At 36.3% G+C, this 21,408-nt stretch overlaps 1 pseudogene; it reads right to left on the reverse strand.

Moving 5' to 3' along the window:
* Positions 1-348: 348 nt before the first annotated feature.
* Positions 349-448, reverse strand: LOC123596590 (annotated as a pseudogene).
* Between the last annotated feature and the right edge of the window lie 20,960 nt (positions 449-21,408).

A 21,408-nucleotide genomic window follows, 5' to 3' on the forward strand; every position in this document is an offset into this window, starting at 1 on the left:
CATGGAGACTAAGACACAGGTTTCCAAACATTCTTGATTCATAGCACCCTTAGATCAAAAGAAATACTAATAATCTTGATTGATTATGTAGACCAAAAATTTATTTATTTATTTATTTACCTATTTTTTTTAACGTTTTTTTTATTTATTTTTGAGACAGAGAGAGAGCATGAACGGGAGAGAGGCAGAGAGAGAGGGAGACACAGAATCGGAAGCAGGCTCCAGGTTCTGAGCCATCAGCCCAGAGCTCCAAGCGGGGCTCGAACTCACAGACCGTGAGATCGTGACCTGAGCTGAAGTCGGACGCTTAACCGACTGAGCCACCTAGACGCCCCTATTTACCTATTTTTTAATATGGAACACTTCATGGATTCACATGTCATCCTTGCACAAGGCCATGCTAATCTTCCCTGTATCTTCTTAGCGTATGTGCTGCCGAAGCAAGCACTAGACCAAAAATTTAATCAGTAGTCTGTGTGGTGGCCTGAGAGGTGCCTTGAGAGCTGCCAACAATAACTGCTTGCAGAAAATGGCGCTTGGCTGCGCAGTGTAGTCTGTGACATCCGTAGATTGTACAAGAGGTCCCTGTGGGATTGGATAGACCTCTGGGTGGGAGCAAACAGAAGCAACACAAAGTACAAAGGCTGAAAATCCAAGAAGTCTAAACTCAGATTTGGAAATTCAGAATCTTTACGAGGGGTACATTCTTAAAGTGGAAGGGCATAAAACATTTAATATATATATGTTATATACATATATATAAATTCATAGATATCTTATAAAGATTTTATAAACACAAGATGTATTCGTTTCCATTTATACTGTAGCCCTAAACCCCCCTAAATGTTAGGAGTAGGTTGGTTATCAAATTCTATCAGAACATATAAAGAAGTAAAGAAAGATTATTACATAAGTAGACTGAGCCATATTTTAAATCTCCATTCTGAATTTGCTTTACTTCTCACCTATACAGCTTAAATAAAGAGAATCACTTGAGACAAATTGTAATAGACGAATTGTATGATGTTATTAGAGTTTGGTTTTCTTTTAGTCATTTTAAACAATTTTGTATAGATAGAACTGACAATGTGGAACTTATAGGTAAAACCGGCGGTAAAAAATTCACAATAGAAATTTAAAACTTTATCTCAGTTGATGATGTTACCCAGAGAAACATAACAATTTTTACATGTAAACCCAAATATGTAATATTTAGCTATGGATTCACCAATACAACTTAACCCTTACTGTTCCACCCAGTGAAATATAACTTTGCTTCATATATAGGTGTATGCATATGTAAAAATTAAGTGATCTATACACTTAAGATCTGTGCACTTTATAATGGGTGATGTCTCAGTAAATCTTTTAAAACAAAAATTTGCTTTGATTATTCAAATTATTTGGGTACCACTATCTTCTTGTTAACTGCTTTTCCCTCTAGTGAGGAGTATCCATTTGCAAAATGACTAACCAAAAAAGAATTCTTTAAAGTTTCAAAGTTATATATTTCCCACAATGTATGAAAACTATGTCAATAGGGGCGCCTGGGTGGCGCAGTCGGTTAAGCGTCCGACTTCGGCCAGGTCACGATCTCGCGGGCCGTGAGTTCGAACCCCGCGTCGGGCTCTGGGCTGATGGCTCAGAGCCTGGAGCCTGTTTCCGATTCTGTCTCCCTCTCTCTCTGCCCCTCCCCCGTTCATGCTCTGTCTCTCTCTGTCCCAAAAATAAATAAACGTTGAAAAAAAAATTTAAAAAAAAAAAAAAAAAGAAAACTATGTCAATAAATAGATTTGATTTCATTTTTAACATATGAGATCTCTATTAACAGCAACAACAAAAAATTAAAATACTGTTCATGTTAGAGCAAATTTTAAACTTTTTAGTACTCCTTTAACTTAAGAATATCTGTGTATGTCTATTTTAATGGTCTTCTCTTTTCAAAACATCGGTAAAGTGATGTAAAATGTATTATTTTGAGGGAAAGAAATATACACAAAGGGGCTAATATTTTGGTAAGACTGCCATAAAAGAAAACAGCACAAAACAGAAAAAAATAATCATTGAGTGAACCATCTGGTGATTATAAATAAGAATTTAGAAGACATTCCATTCTTAAATGTCTTTTTCATCACTTCTAAACTATATTTCCCCACCATATAGTACATGTAAGCGGCATAATTCAGTGAGTAAGGAGATTCTCCCTACCCCAGAGCCAGAGAATACGTAGTGAGGTCCAAAACATTCTCTTTTTTCTTTCTTTTTTTTTTTTTTGTTTTTTTGTTTTTTTAAGTACGCTCCATGCCCAACATGGAGCTTGAATGCATGTCGCTGAGACTGAGAGTTGCGTTCTCTACCAACTGAGCCAGCCAGGCGCCCCAAAACACCCTTTAAAACAGCAAGCACATAGCGCTGCCTGGGTGGTTCAGTGGGTTAAGCATCTGACTCTGGATTTCAGCTGCCGCTATAATCTCACGTTTAATGAGTTTGAATCTCAAATGGGGCTCTTCACTGACACTGTGGAGCCTGCTTGGGCTTCTCTTTATCCCTCTCTCTTTGCCCTCCCCTGCTTGCGCTCTTTCTCAAAAAAAATAAATAAATAGACATTTATAAAATATATTTTAGAAAACAGCAAAAATAAGATAAGGCGAAAAACAAAAGACTAGAAAACATGGGAAGGAGAAAGAGTCTACAGTTGGGGAACTTGTTTTGTTATGACCCTTCTGGAAAAAAATAGAATGTTATATCTCATTCAGACTATGAGTCTGTACCTTTGTCTATTCTATCATTTTATTGATCCATTTGTCAAAAGAAGGGAAGTATAATACTTCTTATACCATGGACATATTTTGACAAGACTGAAATTTAGCGTCATTGATTTTACACAGTTGGTGGTCACCTCATTCACCTGCAGTCACAAGTAGCCCTTGACGTCTCCTCTTTGGCCTGCTATTAGTTTTTATTTGTCTATATGACTTAGAGTTTGTATCAGTCATGAAAAAGACAAAAGAACATTATTTGTAGTCATTTTGAATATAGATATTAATGTATGTAAAAGATAAAAGGTAAAAAGAGATGAAATATTTTAGTTTGATTGCTCTGGGTGCTTTTTGAGAGCTTATAATTTTGAACAGTAAATTCTTTTTTTTTTTTATTTTTTAATGTTTATTTTTGAAAGAGAGGGAGAGGGTGCATGTGAAAGCGGGGGAGGGGCAGAGAGAGAGGGAAACACAGAATCCAAAGTAGACTCCAGGCTCTGACCTGTCATCACAGAGCCCGACACAGAGTGCAAACCCAGCAACCGTGAGATCATGACCTGAGCTGAAGTCAGGTGCTTAACTGACTGAACCACCCAGGTGCCCCTTGAAGAGTAAATGCTATTGAAGTGGAACGAAACCCACAATAAAATGACATGTGATAAGCTGAACTATAGTCTTTTTTGAATCTTGGTATTAAGAAAACTAATTGAATCATAACTTTATTTTTGTTTTTGTTTTTTTTTTTTTTTCAACGTTTATTTATTTTTGGGACAGAGAGAGACAGAGCATGAACGGGGGAGGGGCAGAGAGAGAGGGAGACACAGAATCGGAAACAGGCTCCAGGCTCTGAGCCATCAGCCCAGAGCCCGACGCGGGGCTCGAACTCCCGGACCGCGAGATCGTGACCTGGCTGAAGTCGGACGCTTAACCGACTGCGCCACCCAGGCGCCCCTGAATCATAACTTTAAACATACAGTTTGCCATTTTAGAATGGAACAGTATTTCCATTATGCATTTTGTACGTGAAAGCATAAATTATGAGGATATAGTGGGATATTCAATTTTTTAACAAGATTATTGACTGTTTAGGATATATTTTAAAATGGTTAGTGTTTATATCAACTTCTCTCTTTTTTCTTTTTCTCTACAAGAATTTCATTGAAAACCTATGCTGTTGATGAGCATTCAGTAAATTGATGTTTAAAAGATAATCATCTTTAGTTTACTCATTCATACATTTCAACAGAGTAAGAATATTTTTATTGAAGTCCATAAATCTGAAATAATGTCTTTCACATATACATATTATAAGTCAAATTAATTTCTGATTGTCTGGATGAATATTTTGCCTAGTTTCTTCTAGTACTTTCCCTTGAAAATTACTAGCCAATGTATTATTTATCAACTCAGGAAGTGGTATTAACATAAATGCATCTCATTTTATTTCCCTGATAATTTGGTATAAGTAGGGTTATACACAGGCACACATGCACAAAAAGACACATTATGTGGAAAATATTTGATTTAAAATATTATTAAATAGAATATTTTATTAAAATAGCATTCACATCATCATTGGAACAAAAATCTGATGCCTTTATAAATGCTTTTTAAACTTAATTTGTTGGTGCTGGGAGAACTGGACAGCAACATACAGAAGGTTGAAACTAGACCACTTTCTGACACCATTCACAAAAATAAACTCAAAATGGGTAAAGGACTTGAATGAGAGACAGGAAATCATCAAAACTCTAGAGGAGAAAGCAGGAAAAGACCTCTCTGACCTCAGCCGTAGCAATTTCTTACTTGACACATCCCCAAAGGCAAGGGAATTAAAAGCAAAAATGAACTACTGGGACCTCATGAAGATAAAAAGCTTCTGCACAGCAAAAGAAACAACCAACAAAACTAAAAGGCAACCAACGGAATGGGAAAAGATATTTGCAAATGACATATCGGACAAAGGGCTAGTATCCAAAATCTATAAAGAGCTCACCAAACTCCACACCCAAAAAACAAATAATCCAGTGAAGAAATGGGCAGAAAACATGAATAGACACTTCTCTAAAGAAGACATCCGGATGGCCAACAGGCACATGAAAACATGTTCAGCGTCGCTCCTCATCAGGGAAATACAAATCAAAACCACCCTCAGATATCACCTCACGCCAGTCAGAGTGGCCAAAATGAACAAATCAGGAGACTATAGATGCTGGCGAGGATGTGGAGAAATGGGAACCCTCTTGCACTGTTGGTGGGAATGCAAACTGGTGCAACCACTCTGGAAAACAGTGTGGAGGTTCCTCAAAAAATTAAAAATAGACCTACCCTATGACCCAGCAATAGCACTGCTAGGAATTTACCCAAGGGATACAGGAGTGCTGATGCATAGGGGCACTTGTACCCCAATGTTTATAGCAGCACTCTCAACAATAGCCAAATTATGGAAAGAGCCTAAATGTCCATCAACTGATGAATGGATAAAGAAATTGTGGTTTATATACACAATGGAGTACTACGTGACAATGAGAAAGAATGAAATATGCCCCTTTTAGCAACATGGATGGAACTGGAGAGTGTGATGCTAAGTGAAATAAGCCATGCAGAGAAAGACAGATACCATATGGTTTCACTCTTATGTGGATCCTGAGAAACTTAACAGAAACCCTTGGGGGATGGGAAGGAAAAAAAAAAAAGAGGTTAGAGTGGGAGAGAGCCAAAGCATAAGAGACTTTTAAAAACTGAGAACAAACTGAGGGTTGATGGGGGGGGATGGGATGGAGGGGAGGGTGGGTGATGGGTATTGAGGAGGGCACTTTTTGGGATGAGCACTGGGTGTTGTATGGAAACCAATTTGACAATAAATTTCAAAAAAAAAAGAAATATATTTTTAAGTGTGAGAGAGAAAACGCAAAAAATAAAATAAAATAAAATAAACTTAATTTGTTTTCCACATACAAAACACACATACACACACACATACAGACACACACACACCAAACTTTGTCAAGATAAGCAATGAAAAACTAAACAATATTAAGCTGGCTTTAGAATATAACCATAGGATAGCTCATAGGTAATGAGACCACCGTCCATTTTTACAATGATATTAACTAACTTTTATTTATTTTTTTATTAAATTTTTTTAATGTTTATTTATTTTTGAGACAAAGAGAGACAGAGTATGAACGGGGGAGGGTCAGAGAGAGAGGGAGACACAGAATCCGAAGCAGGCTCTAGGCTCTGAGCTGTCAGCACAGAGCCCGATGTGGGGCTCGAACCCAAGGACCGTGAGATCATGACCTGAGCCGAAGTCGGACGCTTAACCGACTGAGCCACCAAGGCGCCGCAATATTAACTAACTTTTAAAAGTAGATCGTTATATCCTAAATTATAAGAAAGGCGATGTTAAAATTTTAAATTACCTTACTTTTTTCTAAATGACATGGTTTAGAAATTCACCTCTAAGAATGAAATTAAAGTAAATGTATTGCTATTTTCTTATGTAATTCTTCTGTATGTTTTCTGGAGAAAAAAATCAAACATCTTTAGCCATTTCCTTTTTATATTAGAGCACACCAACATGAAATATGTAGCCACATTTAAAAATAGATGCACTTGCTCTCAAGCATGCTTTCCATTCCTTCTATCATGCTTTTGGGGGTCCTAAAACCTAGTTTTATGTCCTTCTTCTTTATCTTGCACTCTAAACACTCATTCAAACAACTTTCTACACTTATTTGCAAATCACTCACAATCTAGAGTCCCCATTGATTTGAATACTTATATTCACCTCTCAAACTCACATACCTAAGACCAAGCCATAGATCCCTCATCCATCTCTAACTGCATAAGGTGTACAACCCCCTAACACACACACACACACACACACACACACACAGAACAAACTCTTTTCATGTTTCTTTTTTTTAAGTTTATTTTATTATTAATTTTTGAGAGGGAAAGAGAGCACAAGGCAGGGAGGGGCAAAGACAGAGAGGGAGACACAGAATCCAAAGCAGGATCCAGGCTCTGAGCTGTCAGGTCAGAGCCCAACGTGGGGCTTGAATTCACGAACTGTGAGATCACGACCTGAGCCAAAGTCCAACACTCAACTGACTGAGGCACCCAGCTGCCCCTCTTTTCATGTTTCAATTTTATTTAAAGACAGCATCCTCCATTCAGTCAGTCATGCAGTGAAACAAACAGTCATCTTAGATAGCTCTCTCAGCCCCAAATAACAAAACCATCACTAAGTTTTATTTGTCTTACCTTTTTTTTTTCTCTTGAAACTATTTGTTTCTCTCAGTTCTTGTTTTCATAAAACAAGTCTCAGGAAATATCATCTTTTACCTAAATTCTAAGAGTAGTAAATTCCCTTTTCCCATCCCTCTGGCTCTCTTCTAATTCTTCACACCTCTTTCAGAAATAGTTTTTTCTTTCAAAATCAAATCTGATCATGTTATTCCGTTAATTAAAATCCATCAGCAGCTTCCCATGGCTAAGAAAATTATAACCAAAATTAATGTGACCCCTAAGTTCTTTGTCTACCCCAACATCCTCATCAACCGTTGCTCCTTTCCTATCTGCACACTGACCTTTTGTCTCTTTTCCTTGCCATGTATGTTTTAATGTTTGCACACATCTTCTGTCTGGGATGGTCTTTTCTTCCAGTCACCCACTAGATATAAGCATAAATGTAACTTTTTTCAAGGAAATTATTCTAGACTCTTCACTTAAGTCTGTCCCTGGATTATTGACTTTCATAGAATCATGTATATACCACTTATTAGCATTTGTTATAGTTGCTTTTCTACGTGTTTATGAATAATTAATTAATCTTTATTCTCCATCATGTTAAAATACTGTGAGGATTAGACTGTGTTTATTTTTATTCACCAGCTTAAACTTGATTAAAGTAGCAATCAGGATGTTGTCTGGCACATGGTGCAGGCCTCTATAAGTAGTTTTTGACTAATAGAATCAATGCATAGATTGTTAAATAAATCACATGACATGTAATCTCAACAAACTAGAAACAAATAGTTTGTGTTAGTTATAATTACTAAGATGACAAGAGCAAATTTCTAATAAATAGTCAATAATTGTCTCTCATAAAACAGATACTACGGTGGGATATGTACCGTAGTATATTCAGAGTTGGAAAAAATAGTGTCATTATTATTTTTATATTTTTTTAGAAATAACTATTGAACAGTAATGGATGAATTCAAAACTGTCACATTGGTTTTTTTTGTATATTAATCTGCTATGGTAAAGTAAAAACAATCAACCTAGCAACTCTTTATATGTCTTTCAGAAATGATTTGCTTGCTCTTTGCAAATGCTTAATTTTGTCAAATTGATTTACATTAAGTTTTGTATTTTTAAAATTATCTATAGCACACCATATTGCATTAGATTGTTATGAGAACTACATGAGATACATACAAAAATGTTTAACATAGAAAACATTTAAGTTCATAATTATTAGTTTAATGAGATGCATGCTTAAGTATATTATGGCAATGTAACACAAAAGTGTTACACATACTGGGAACTCAATATATATATAAATTTAATTAGTATCTTCTAGGCTCATATATTTCACACAAGCTATCATGTATCTGAGTAGGGTTTTCACAATAGGAATAGGAAAAATAGGAATATTATTATATGGTATGTTGAAAAGATGCTCAACTTTTTTGTGTTCCCTATGCTTCCCATATACTTCCTTTCTAGTTCCAAATAACTCTATTGTGTCCAGTCTTACAAAAAATATTTTATTCTCAATATATCTCTAGACAATGAAAACCTGTTTCCTGGCTGTCTGGTTAAATAATAGAACTCTTCAGTCAATGTCTTTGATAAGTTGGTTTCACTAAGCATTTCTTCAGTTTAGCATTTTTATGAAAAAAATAACTATTTCTTTTAACAACTACTGTTATTAAGGTATTAGAATTTGTCCTATAAATTTGAAATGTAGTATGAAAGAAAATAAATTAGCAACAAGAGGCAATGTTTTAGGTCCAGAAGATGCGGATCACAAGGAAGGCTTTGTGAAACACTGGACAATTTTTCTTAGAGCAAGTCTAAAATTCAACTTCAGTTTTGTTATCTGTCTTCATTGTAATAACCACAGATGTACTTCTGGATCTCTTAAAGTGCTCATGGAAAAAAAAAAAGGAAATAGGATGATTTTTATATAAATTATCTTAGTTCTTAAGCAATAGGGCCAGTCTTTAAGTCTGTTTCTCAATATCTTAAAGATTTTAAGTAATATTATACAGCTTAATCCAATTTTTATTGACGTTGTCATTATACCAGGTTTTTCAGAAAAAAAATTTTTTTTTCTGCACTCTGGTAGGAAACAATAAACTAGATTGTCAGTCTTAATTTGTCAAGTTACAGGGCAGATGAATTAGTTTCTGTTTGCCAAAATATGATCATTTAAAATGTGAAAGAAAAACTCAAAACCTCAAAACAAAACTTCTATTATGTGTATCAAATTATTTGAGACCTTAAAAATAATTTGGTACACATTATAGAAGACTAAAATTCTTAAAACTTCAGACTATGAATTACTGAAATTAAAGGTTGTCTTTCTTTCCTATTCTTAGTCCCCATTCCTCATCAGATATTACTACTTTTCTGTCAGATTCATGTTATTTTACAAATCAGGGGGACCTGGTTGGCTCAGTTGGTTGAAGCGTCCAACTTTCGCCCTGGGCATGATCTCCCAGTTCGTGGGTTCGATCCTTACATAGGGCTCCTTGCTGTCAGCCTGTCAGTGCAGAGCCTGTTTCAGATCCTCGGTCCCCTTCTCTCTGCCCCTCCCCCACGTGTGCTCTCCCCAAAATAAATAAATATTAAAAAAAATAAAATAAAAATCATAAGTTGTTTTTATTTGGCAAAAGAGTAGAAGAGAAAGGCAGAATACTTTTGTTTTTTCCTTTGGTGGGAGCTGGCAGAGTTTTGTTTATGACAGTGTGAAATACTGCTTCATAGAGGAAAGCTTTAAATGTGATTTTTGGTGGGAGAACTCAGGGTTTGCGGCTGGACTTTTACCTGCGAGAAACAGAAAATGACTCTGGTTAACACAAGTAGAAAAGGAAACCATTGGAGTATAGCTGGGGCTCATAGAATTATTCAAATGACCAGAAAATTGGCACATGGAAAAGCCAGGGGGTGAAGCAATGACAAGCACAGCCAAAGCCACCACAATGAAGTAGTGTCAGAAGACTTGTGCTGCTTGCACATGTGCCCTGGACACCCAGGACCACCACCCACATAGCCAGGCACTGGATCATCATCTGATGCTTGACATGAACCTGATGTCACTACTGAATCCAGAGAAGGTCCACTATATACTTGTACCGAGATTCTAAATCCCAGGCTGGAATATCTGCTAATGTTGAACATAGTGCATAGTCTTGCTAATCAGGATCAGGAAAAGGAAACCTACCTGGCTTTTATTATGTAATGCAGATCACTATCTGCCAACCAAATTGACATCCTGGAATAGGAAAAACATTTATTTGTTTGTTTTTATTTTATTTTATTTTATTTTATTTTGAGAGACAGAGTGTGTGGGAGGGGCAGAGAGAGAGAGGGGGAGAGAGAGAATCCCAAGCAGACTCTGTACTGTCAATGCAGATACAAACCGAGAAATCATGACCTGAGCTAGAATCGAGAGTCAGAGGCTTAATCAACGGAGCCACCCAGATGCCCCTAAGAAAACCATTTAAATGCTGTGTAACTGAAATGCAAAATAGCCAGTGGGCCACTATCATTAAGAGTTGAGTTTTCTTCTAAGGTCTTATAGAAACCTTTGGTCAGGCTATATTTGCTGCTGAAATATTTACAGCAAACTCATACATTGAGTTTAACGACAGACCTTTGCTGTACTTCCAAACCAAACTCTGTTTAAGACTCCAAAATGGGGGCGCCTGGGTGGCGCAGTCGGTTAAGCGTCCGACTTCAGCCAGGTCACGATCTCGCGGTCCGTGAGTTCGAGCCCCACGTCAGGCTCTGGGCTGATGGCTCAGAGCCTGGAGCCTGTTTCCGATTCTGTGTCTCCCTCTCTCTGTGCCCCTCCCCCGTTCATGCTCTGTCTCTCTCTGTCCCAAAAATAAATAAACGTTGAAAAAAAAAAAAAAAAAGACTCCAAAATGAAGTATCCCATGACATATCTCTCCTGTAGATACAGATACTTTCCAAATGTTGCTTGGGGACAATGTGCAGGTGTTCACTACTCACTGAAAATGTCAACTCCTGGGGTGCCTGGGTGGCTCAGTTGGTTAACCTTCTGACTTCAGCTAAGGTCATGATCTTGCAGTTTGTGAGTTCGAGCCCTGCTTTGGGCTCTGTACTGATTGCTCAGAGCCTGGAGCCTGCTTCTGATTCTGTGTCCCTCTCTTTCTGCCTCTCCCCACTCATGCTCTGTTGCTTTCTCTCAAAAATAAGTAAACATTAAAAGAAAAGATTAAAAAAGAAAAAAAAAAAAAAAACGTAAACCCCTTTGTGACTCCAGTCTTGGCAATTCCAACAGTCGCTCTCATGGTGGGTTGCTTCTGTCTCCTCCAATCTTTCATAAATTGTCTTCAGTACAGCTCCATCTTCCAGATGTCCTGGGTGTCAGCTTTCAGGAAGGCTTCTGAAAAAAAAAAATACTAAAATAAAGATATCTCACTGTTTGGCCTCTTATCAGAGAAAGACTCAGGACTCAGAAATGGGGTTTATTTAGGTTGAGAAAGGAAGCTGTTATTTTTCATTCTTGGTAAAAACAGGATGCAAATTAATTTATCATGAACTCATACTGATTCCCCCTTTGAAGCTCTAAGGCTTTTTGTTTTGGTTTGGTTTGATTTTGGTTTTGGATTTGGTTTCTTTTCCCCTGCAAACCGTAGGGCCCCTCTCTGCTCACCAGCTGGGCAGCAGCACTGCATGTAGGCAGTGCATGATGGAGACCTACCTACTAGATTTTAGCCTGGTTGTTTTTGCCACACAATCTGAGCCCAGGCTGTGAAGGGTGAAAGATGAAGCAGTTGAAAGCTGAATCTACGCCTTTTAGTACCAGTTCGGCTTCTCATCTTTTCATTTATTTTACTATTTATTTAGCTATTTGGTTGAGATCTACGCTAGAATTAATTTTCTTATAGAACTTTGAAGATACCACTCTGGCATCTTCTCTTACGAAGTTCATGATAATCAATCTTACTCTTTTGAAGGTGTTCCATCTTTTCTCCAGCTGTTTCAGAGTTTATTTTTGACCTTCATTTTTGGCACTAAGGTTATTGTATGTGTAGATTTTTCATAGTTATCATTCTTGGGACCTTTTGAGTTTCCTGACTCTTTCTAACCACAATGCAAAGTGTTTAGCAGGATTTTCTTTATTTTTGTCCTTAAAGTAACTTTTTACTGCCACACTGATGGATTTTTCAAAAGGTTTCCTCTTTCTGTGTATCAGCTGCAGATGTTGGAAGACCCATCCTGGATCTTGTCCGTATCACTTTGCAGTAGTACCAGTTTTAAGATGCTATCCCAATTATTCGATTGGTTATAGGTGGGATGTTGTGCATGGCTTCCTACTCCAAGACGGCTGGAAACACAGATCTCTTGTCACATAGTTACAGCATAACAGGATATTTAGGTGGTTTGGACGTGATGATTCAGTGGGAATGTCACAAAACATGTACCAGTTTATGTCAAGAGCAACTGAGTAAATATAGGCGTTATTTATTGATTTGATGAGGATCAGGAAAGACAACACGCAGGGGGAAGGACTGTTGTAGAAGTGTATTGTAAGTGATGCCTTGCCGAACTCTAAGTCGTGCTGCTCAGCTGCGCAAATAACTTCATCTTGATTTTCTTTTTTTAACTGTCATGACTGTACTTTGCCTGCTGCTCTTCCATTTGGATTACAATGAATAATTAAAAAAAAAAACATGAGGATAATCAACATCTTTATATAAGGGCTTCCTCTTCCTAACCAAGAACATGAATTATATTTTAACTTTTACAGTTCCTTTCATATAATTGAGTAAAGCTTTGTGAAATACATAATAAAAATACTATTTACATGTATGTTTTATTTCTTTCTCAATATTTTATGTTTTGGGTTGCTATTTCAAATGGCTTTCATTGAGTCATATATACATGTGTTCAGTGTGTATGGATGAATATTTATGTGTGTAAAGGTCTAGCTAGCTAGGATATATTAAATATGTTAAAACTCCTTCCTATAGGTATATAAAAATACAGTTGGATTTTCATCTTAATCTCATATTGGTATATTCACATATATATTCCTATGTTTTATCAGGAAATTATCTGGATTCCATAAGGAGGCACCATGTATCATCAGAGAACAAGAATATTTTTTTTCTTTAATTCTACTTATTTGTTTTAATTTCTTAAATCATCTGGGTTTTTTTGTTTTGTTTTCCTTTGTTTTTTGTTGTTTTTTTTTTTTTTTTTGGCTTCTATATTTGCTAAGTTCTTTAGTAATTGTGGAGTAGAGTTAGTGAAAACATACATCCTTATTCTCATTTTTCACAAATTGTTCCATCAATTTTTCTCATTATGCTGTACAGACATACTTTATTTTATTGTGCTTCACAGGTACTTCAATTTTACACATTGAGAGTTTGTGGGAACCCTGTATCGAGCAAGTTTATCAATATCATTTTTGCCACATTTGCTCACTTCAGACCTCTGTGTCATATTTTGGTAATTGTTGCAATATTTCAAACTTCTCTATTATTTTTTAAAGGTTTATTTATTTTGAGAGAGAGAGAGAAAGAGAGAGAGAGAGAGAGAAAGAAAGAGAGAGAGAGAAAGACAGGGAGCACAAGCAGGGGAAGAACAGAGAGAGAAGGAAAGAAGAGAATCTCAAGCAGGCTCTGCACTGTCAGCATGGAGCCCAACATGGGGCTCAAGCCTATGAACAATGAAATCATGGCCTGAGCCGAAATCAAAAGCTGGACGCCTAACTGACCCAGCCACCCAGGCATCCCAAAACTTTTCTATTATTATTATTTTATGATGATCTGTGATCAGTGACCTTTGATGTTACTATGGTAATTGAAGATTCCACACACTGCATCCATATAGTAGCAAACTCAATCAATAAATGTTGTGTGTGTTTTGACTGATCCACCGACAAACCATCACCACTTCTCTCTCCCTCTCCTCAGGGCTCCCTATTCTGTGAAACACAATAATAATTGAAATTAGGACAATAAATAATCCAACAGTGTCTTCTAAGTGTTCAGGTGAAAAGAAGAGTTGCATGTTTCTCACTGTAAATCAAGAGCTAGTGAGGAACACAGGTTGAAAGTCAGGATAATCTGAAAGCTGGCCTTCTTATACCAAGTTAATCAAGTTGTGAATGTGAAGGAAAAGTTCTCAAAGGAAATTAAAAGAGCTATTCCAGTGAATACATGAATTACAAGAAATCAAAACAACCTTGTTGCCGGAGAAAGTTTTAGTGGTCTGGGTAGAAGTTAAAACCAGCCACAGAGTTCCCTTAAGCCAAAGCCTAATCCAAAGCAAAGCCCTACCTCTCTTCAATTCTGTGACAGCTGAGAGAGTTGAGAAAGCTGTAGTAGAAGAATTTGAAGCTAGCAGAGGCTTGTTCATGAGGTTTAAGGAAAGAAGTCATCTCCATAACATCAAAGTGCAAGGTCAACTGTAAATGCTTATGGAGAACCTGCAGCAAGTTTTCCAAATGATCTAATGAAGATCACTAGATCAATAGATCACTAGATTTAGTGAAGATCAGTAATTAAGTTGGCTATACTAAACAACAAATTTTCATTGTAGACAAAAAAGCCTTCTTTTGGAAGAAGATGCCATCTAGGACTCTCATGGTTAAAGAGAAGTCCATGCCTGGCCTCAAGGCTTCAAAGAGAGCCAAACAAGATTCTTGTTAGAGGCTACTCCTGCTGGTAACTGTAAGTTGAAGCCAGTACTCATTTACCACCTGAAAACCCTAGTGCCCTTAAAACTTATGCTCAATCTACTCTGCTTATGTTCTATCAATGGAAAAACAAAGCCTGGATGACAGCAGTGGTTACTGGTTTACAGTAAACATTGTTTGCTGAATAGTTTAAGCCCACTGTTAAGACATAATGTTGGGGGGGGGGGAAGATTCCTTTTAAAACATATAACTGTTCATAGACAAGAACATTGTCACCCAAAATCTCTAATGGAGATGTGCAATGAGATTAATGTATTTTCATGCCTGCTAACACAACATACATTTTGAAGTCCATAGATCAGGGAGTCATTTTTACTTTCAAGTCTCATGATTTAAAAAAATATGTTTTGTAAGGCTATAGCTGCCATACGAGGTGATTCCTCTGATCGATCTGGACAAAGTAGATTGAAAACCTTCTGGAAAGAATTCACCACACTAGACACTAGGAAGAACATTGGTGATTCATGAGAAGAGATCAAAATATCAATGCCACTAGGAGCTTTGAAGTAGTTGATTCAAACCCTCATGTATGACTTTGAGGTACTCAAGACTTCAGCAGAAAAGTTACTGTACATGTGGTGGAAATAGAGAACTAGAATTAGAAGAAGATCCTAAAGACAGAATTGAATCACTGCAATCTCATAATACAACATGAACAGATAAGAATTGTTTTCTTATGGATGAACAAAGAAAGTAAATGGTTTCTTGAGATGAAAGCTACTCCCAGTGAAGATGCTGTTGAAATGACAACAAAGAATTCAGAATATTATATGAACTTAGTTGATAAAACAGGGAGCAAGGTTTGACAGAATTGACTCTAATTTTGAAAGTCATTCTACTGTAGATCAAATATTATCAAGTAGCATCACATGCTGCAGAAAAACTGTTCCTGAAAGAGTCAATTGATGTGGCAAACTTCCTTGTTGTGTTATTTCAAAAAAATCATCATAGCTTCAGCAACCACCAACCTCATCAATCAACAACCATCAACTGTGAGGCCAGACCCTCCACCAGCAAGATTACTACTCACTGAGAACTCAGATGATAGTTAGACTTTTTTTTTGCAATAAAGTATTTTTAGTTAAGGTGTCTTCACTGTTTTGTTAGACATAATGGTCTTGCATACTTAATAAGCTATAATATAGTATAAATGCAACTTTAATATGCACTAGGGAAACCAGAAAATTCTTTTTAACATGCTTTGTTTTGCTATTTGCTTTACAGAGGTGATCTAGGACCAAACTCTCAATTCTCCCAAGGTATACCTGTATTATGAATGTTTTCTTTCTTTCTTTCTTTTCTTTTTTTTTTAAATATCTTCCATATTGAATGACCCTTATTTCATCCAGTTATTGAATCTTTAATTCCAATGATTGCATTTTAAATTTTTTTTTTTTTCAACGTTTATTTATTTTTGGGACAGAGAGAGACAGAGCATGAACGGGGGAGGGGCAGAGAGAGAGGGAGACACAGAATCGGAAACAGGCTCCAGGCTCTGAGCCATCAGCCCAGAGCCTGACGTGGGGCTCGAACTCAGGGACCGCGAGATCGTGACCTGGCTGAAGTCGGACGCTTAACCGACTGCGCCACCCAGGCGCCCCTTTTTTTTTTTTTTTTTTAATTTTTTTTTTTTCAACGTTTATTTATTTTTGGGACAGAGAGAGACAGAGCATGAACGGGGGAGGGGCAGAGAGAGAGGGAGACACAGAATCGGAAACAGGCTCCAGGCTCTGAGCCACCAATGATTGCATTTTAGACGTTTACTACTCTACTTAACTCTTGTTCATGTTTTTTTTTTACCAATTTTGATAATTTTTTATTCCATGTTCATGTTTGCAATCCCCTCTTTTTTATCTTTACATATTAGACATCATTATTTTATATGCAGCATTTTATGGAGCTAATATATTAAGTTCTTATGGTTATGATATCTCATATGGTTTACTAAATTGTTCATATTGAAATTATGCATTGTGCGTATATACCAATCTGTATCTATATCTATATCATCTATATATTCCTGGTATCTTTCCTTTAATATATAATTTTTATATTTTATACAAATCTGTTTCCATGCTACCTTCAGTTAAAAGTGACCCACTCTTCACGTAAAAATGTGATTTTAAATTTATTTCCTTTACTTTGTTAATTCACTAGGAACTTACTATAACATCGACATTCTAACCTGGTGAAAGTTTAGGTAATGTTATCTAGCTTCCATTATCTTAGAGATGTCCTCTTAATATTAACCTTGCTTTTTCAAAATTAACATGCATGTGTAGATTTAAAATAGAAATGAATTGCCATTATAAGCAATTCTTTAAGAAACAAACATAGATAAAGAACTAATTCAGTCCTATTCTTTGGCTTCTTCATTATGACTGCAATTTAGAGTAGAATTGTATGTTCCCACATGCCTCAGAGCACTAAATGTGGTTAGCGTGGGTAAAATTTAGCTACCTGAAAAAAAATGTTTTATATAAAATCAAGGGCACTGGCTAAAAAGAGATCTTCATGGTCCTAGAAAATATCTCTCTAACAAGCCTCTAAGATAACCAACAATAAGCAGAGAGAAGCGAAGAGAGGAAGGTGACATTTTGCTAAATGAAATATGGGCATCTGAATCATAATATTAAAAACATTATTTGCTAGTAAAATCATTTGCATTTGTCAAATGCCTTACCATCTCTTCCTCTAACTGATAACTTTTAAATGTATTGCATACACTTATGTGTTTGCATTTATTTTTGCATTTGTCTTTAGTAAATTGTAAGTAAATGTTTTTGAATATGTATACGTATGATATCTACATTTATACGTTTATGTGTATATATAGACATGTGCTTATTATATTACATATATATATCCTAAAATTATATATATATTCGTTTTGAAGAATTGAAGTTGGTACAGGCTAAAACCAAAATTTGAACACAGGCATATCTGTATCTCTATATCCAGGTGTATATCTACATCTATATCTGTATCTTTATCTTTGCATGCACCAATTGTTTTACTGTGGAAAAGCTGTTTTCCATTATGAATCTCAGATTTTAGAACTTTAAATGAAAATAATGAAAAAAGAGAAAATAATGACAAAAATACTTATCGTGCATGGTGGTTGGTAGATTTAAAGAACACCATACAATTAAGTGTAGAAACACAAGGAAACAGTCAAGAATTACCATAACACTATAAAGATATTACTTTTCATTCAAAGAGTGATAGACTGAGATGCTATACAACCAGAATCTGACATGCATAGTGTTTAAGGACTATTACACCGTTACAGAATGAAGTACTGACAACATTGAAAAGCTTTGAATTGCCAGTCCTTTTTTATATCACTGACCTAGGATGACATTACTCAGGACATGTTTCTTGATGATTGCCATTTAGAAAGATAGGCTGTGCTTCTTGGATGAATAATTCCTCTTTGAAGCACTAATATGCACTTGAATGTGCGGTTAGTTAATATCAGTATGTGTTAGAGCACTAAGGTTTCGAAAAACACCCCACTGAAATCAAATAAAATCTACCTGATTTATGGGCCAGACAGTTAAATAAGACTCACAATGATTTTAACAGCTTTACTGGTGCTCAGATTTACAGACAATTGAATTTCTACAGCAGAATCTTCCTGACAATAAAATTTAGTGATAAAGTAGGAAACATTGTTAGCACTAAGGAGGAAATTGTTAAGAAGAAGAGAAATTGATATTTGTTATGGCAGCAGCAAAAAGATTCAGTGTGAGTACAGTAAGGTTAGTTATCCAGGGAGATAGAAAAAAGGACTTAAAATAAATGTTTAGATTGACATTAATCTTGCAGAAACAGAGGGTAGAAAATGACCTGGGGATAGCACAGTAATTAATAGTCTGAAATTAAAAGTTCAGGGTCTAGCAGGTATAATACAAGAAAGTAAAATCCCACGGTACATATATTTTTTTAAAAGGTAATTAAAAATCAAGTAGATAATAGACCTTGTTCACAGAGCATACCAGTACTAATCACTATTTCAATATTAAACTGAATTGAAGTATTGTTCCTTTTTTCCTTCCCACAAAGCTAAAATCTTAAAAGGTAGTGTTAAATAATCATCAGAAATGTGTAGAATAAAAATGCAACACACATTGACCAGGAGTCATTAAGAACTATTTCTGAGAATATTATGCCATGCTAAGTGAAGGTTAACTTTTGAGTTCAGATATTTTTAAAACTTTTTAACGTTTATTTATTTTTGAGAGAGAGAGAGACAGAGTATGAGTGGGGAAGGGGCAGAGAGAGAGGGAGACCCAGAATCTGAAGCAGGCTCCAGGCTCTGAGCTGTCAGCACAGAGCCTGAAATGGGGCTTGAACCCATGAAACGCTAGATGGAGACCTGAGCCAAAGTCAGAGGCTTAATCACCCAGGTGCCCCTCAGATATTTTTTTTTTTTGATGTGCATTATGAAAGCCTCCAATAACCATGTTATTATTCTAAAAGTATAGTGACCATGTTTGAAGATTTAGAAACATATGTCAAAATTTATTTTATTTGAATACAAAAATTGTTTTTTCTTGAGTATTTATCATGAAAGTACCTTAACTAAGTAGTATGGTCTTTGCATTCTTTAGACTTGGTGGATATTTATCTGATAAAGTCTACTCCTACTTTAATTATAAGTTAAACATAAACAGTTTAGAGATCCAAATTATAGTTACCCTAAGATAGTTATATACTTGTGATAGATATTTAATTTGGGTCTGAAAATACGTCTTAAAAACACATATTCAGGGGCACCTGGGTGACTCGGTCAGTTGAACAGCAGACTCTTGACTTCGGCTCATGTCATGGTGTCATGGGTGTGGGATCAAACCCCACATCAGGCTCTGTACTTGCAATGCGGAGCCTGCTTGGAATTGTGTCTCTCCTCTCTCTTCCCCTCCCCTGCTCACTCGCTCTCTCTCTCTGCCCCTCAAAATAAATAAACATTTAAGAAAACCACAATTCACTTCATCAAATATTTATTGTATACGTATATCACAAACACCAGGTAGTTTGACAGTGCACAAGTGAAAAAGGCCTAATTCTAGCTCTTTAAAAAAAAAAAAAAAAAAAAAAAAAAGTTTATTTTTTTGAGACAGAGAGAGACAGAGCAGACAGGGGAGGGTCAGAGAGAGACGGAGGCACAGAATCCGAAACAGGCTCCAGGCTCTGAGCTGTCGGCAGAGAGCCAGACCGAGGCTCAAACTCACGGACGCTGAGATCATGACGCAAGCCGAAGTCCCTGCGCACAACCGACTGAGCCAGCCAGGCGCCTCTAGTTCCTGCTCTTTAAAAGACTTTTCAGGAGTGAATGAAGCCGACATTAAGCATTTTCATTGAGAAGGAAACCCTAGTGGCAAAGCAGGGAGGGCACAGGCTTTAATGCTGGAGCGATCTAATTTCTGAATTCTTGCTGAGCCCTTTGTGCAGTGACAAGTTTAGCTGATTACTTAAAAACTCTGAGCTTCACTCTTTTCTTTTGTAAACTAGTGGTCATGCCTGTGTTAGGATATTAATATCTGTAAAACTGTACATGTAATAGGCATCCAATAAGTGCTTTTTTGTTGCTAGTTTTGTGGGGTTTTTTTGGGGGGAGGGGGTGAGAGTCTGACATGTAATTTCCATGACCTTTTTTGGGGTCATTTTTCATTATCAGAAGCTATTTTATTTTATTTTTTTTAATGTTTTATTTATTTTTGAGACAGAGAGAGACAGAGCATGAGCAGGGGAGGGTCAGAGAGACGGGGAGACACAGAATCTGAAGCAGGCTCCAGGCTCTGAGCTGTCAGCACAGAGCCCGACGTGGGGCTTGAACTCACCAACTGTGAGATCATGACCTGAGGTGAAGTCGGATGCTTAACTGACTGAGCCACCCAGGCGCCCCTTTCAGAAGCTATTTTAAAAATAAAGCCACACAATATAGTCTCCATTTAATTTTCTTCCCATTTGCAGCATGACACAATCTTCCAGTCACTTATATTATCTGGTATGAAATAGGTTGTTATTAAATTAAAGTGTATTTATTAAATATTTGCCCAAGTCTCCCAGGGCCTCCATACTACTTATAATATGTGGAAACAAAAAGAATGCACAGAAGAAACACTTAGAGAAAAGTGCATATCCATATATTGGAAATAGCTTCAACAGATGTGTTAGGAGGAATAAATCTAAGAAACCACAGGAAGAGATTATTGGAATCCATTCCATAGCAAATATTTTATGATGTAAGCTTTGAACTGAACTTTGAATAGTAAAAGAAATGTAGCTTCAGATGAAACAGTACAAAGATGAATATTATTATAAATGTTTCCCTTGCTTTTACATTTGTAATTATCACATATTGATTATATGGTTTCTTTTTTGTATGATTGCTTTGAGGCACACAATTGTATTTCTTGCCAGGCTGTTTGAATCTATGTTTTTACTATCTAGTAATTAGATCTGAAGAGAAATTACATTAAAAATGCCACTGTGATTATGGGTTGGAAGAGGATTAAATAAAATGACAGAGTTACAATAAAATTTGGCTATTTCTTGGGGTTTAAGTTCTATGTTTTCTATATAAATATACCAGGATGTTTTATTAAATGCTGTAGCAAATAAATATATGTTTCCTAACAAAGTGTTAATTTTTGTGTT

Source organism: Leopardus geoffroyi, chromosome B1, assembly GCF_018350155.1.
Source record: "Leopardus geoffroyi isolate Oge1 chromosome B1, O.geoffroyi_Oge1_pat1.0, whole genome shotgun sequence".
Classification (NCBI taxonomy): Eukaryota; Metazoa; Chordata; class Mammalia; order Carnivora; family Felidae; genus Leopardus; species Leopardus geoffroyi.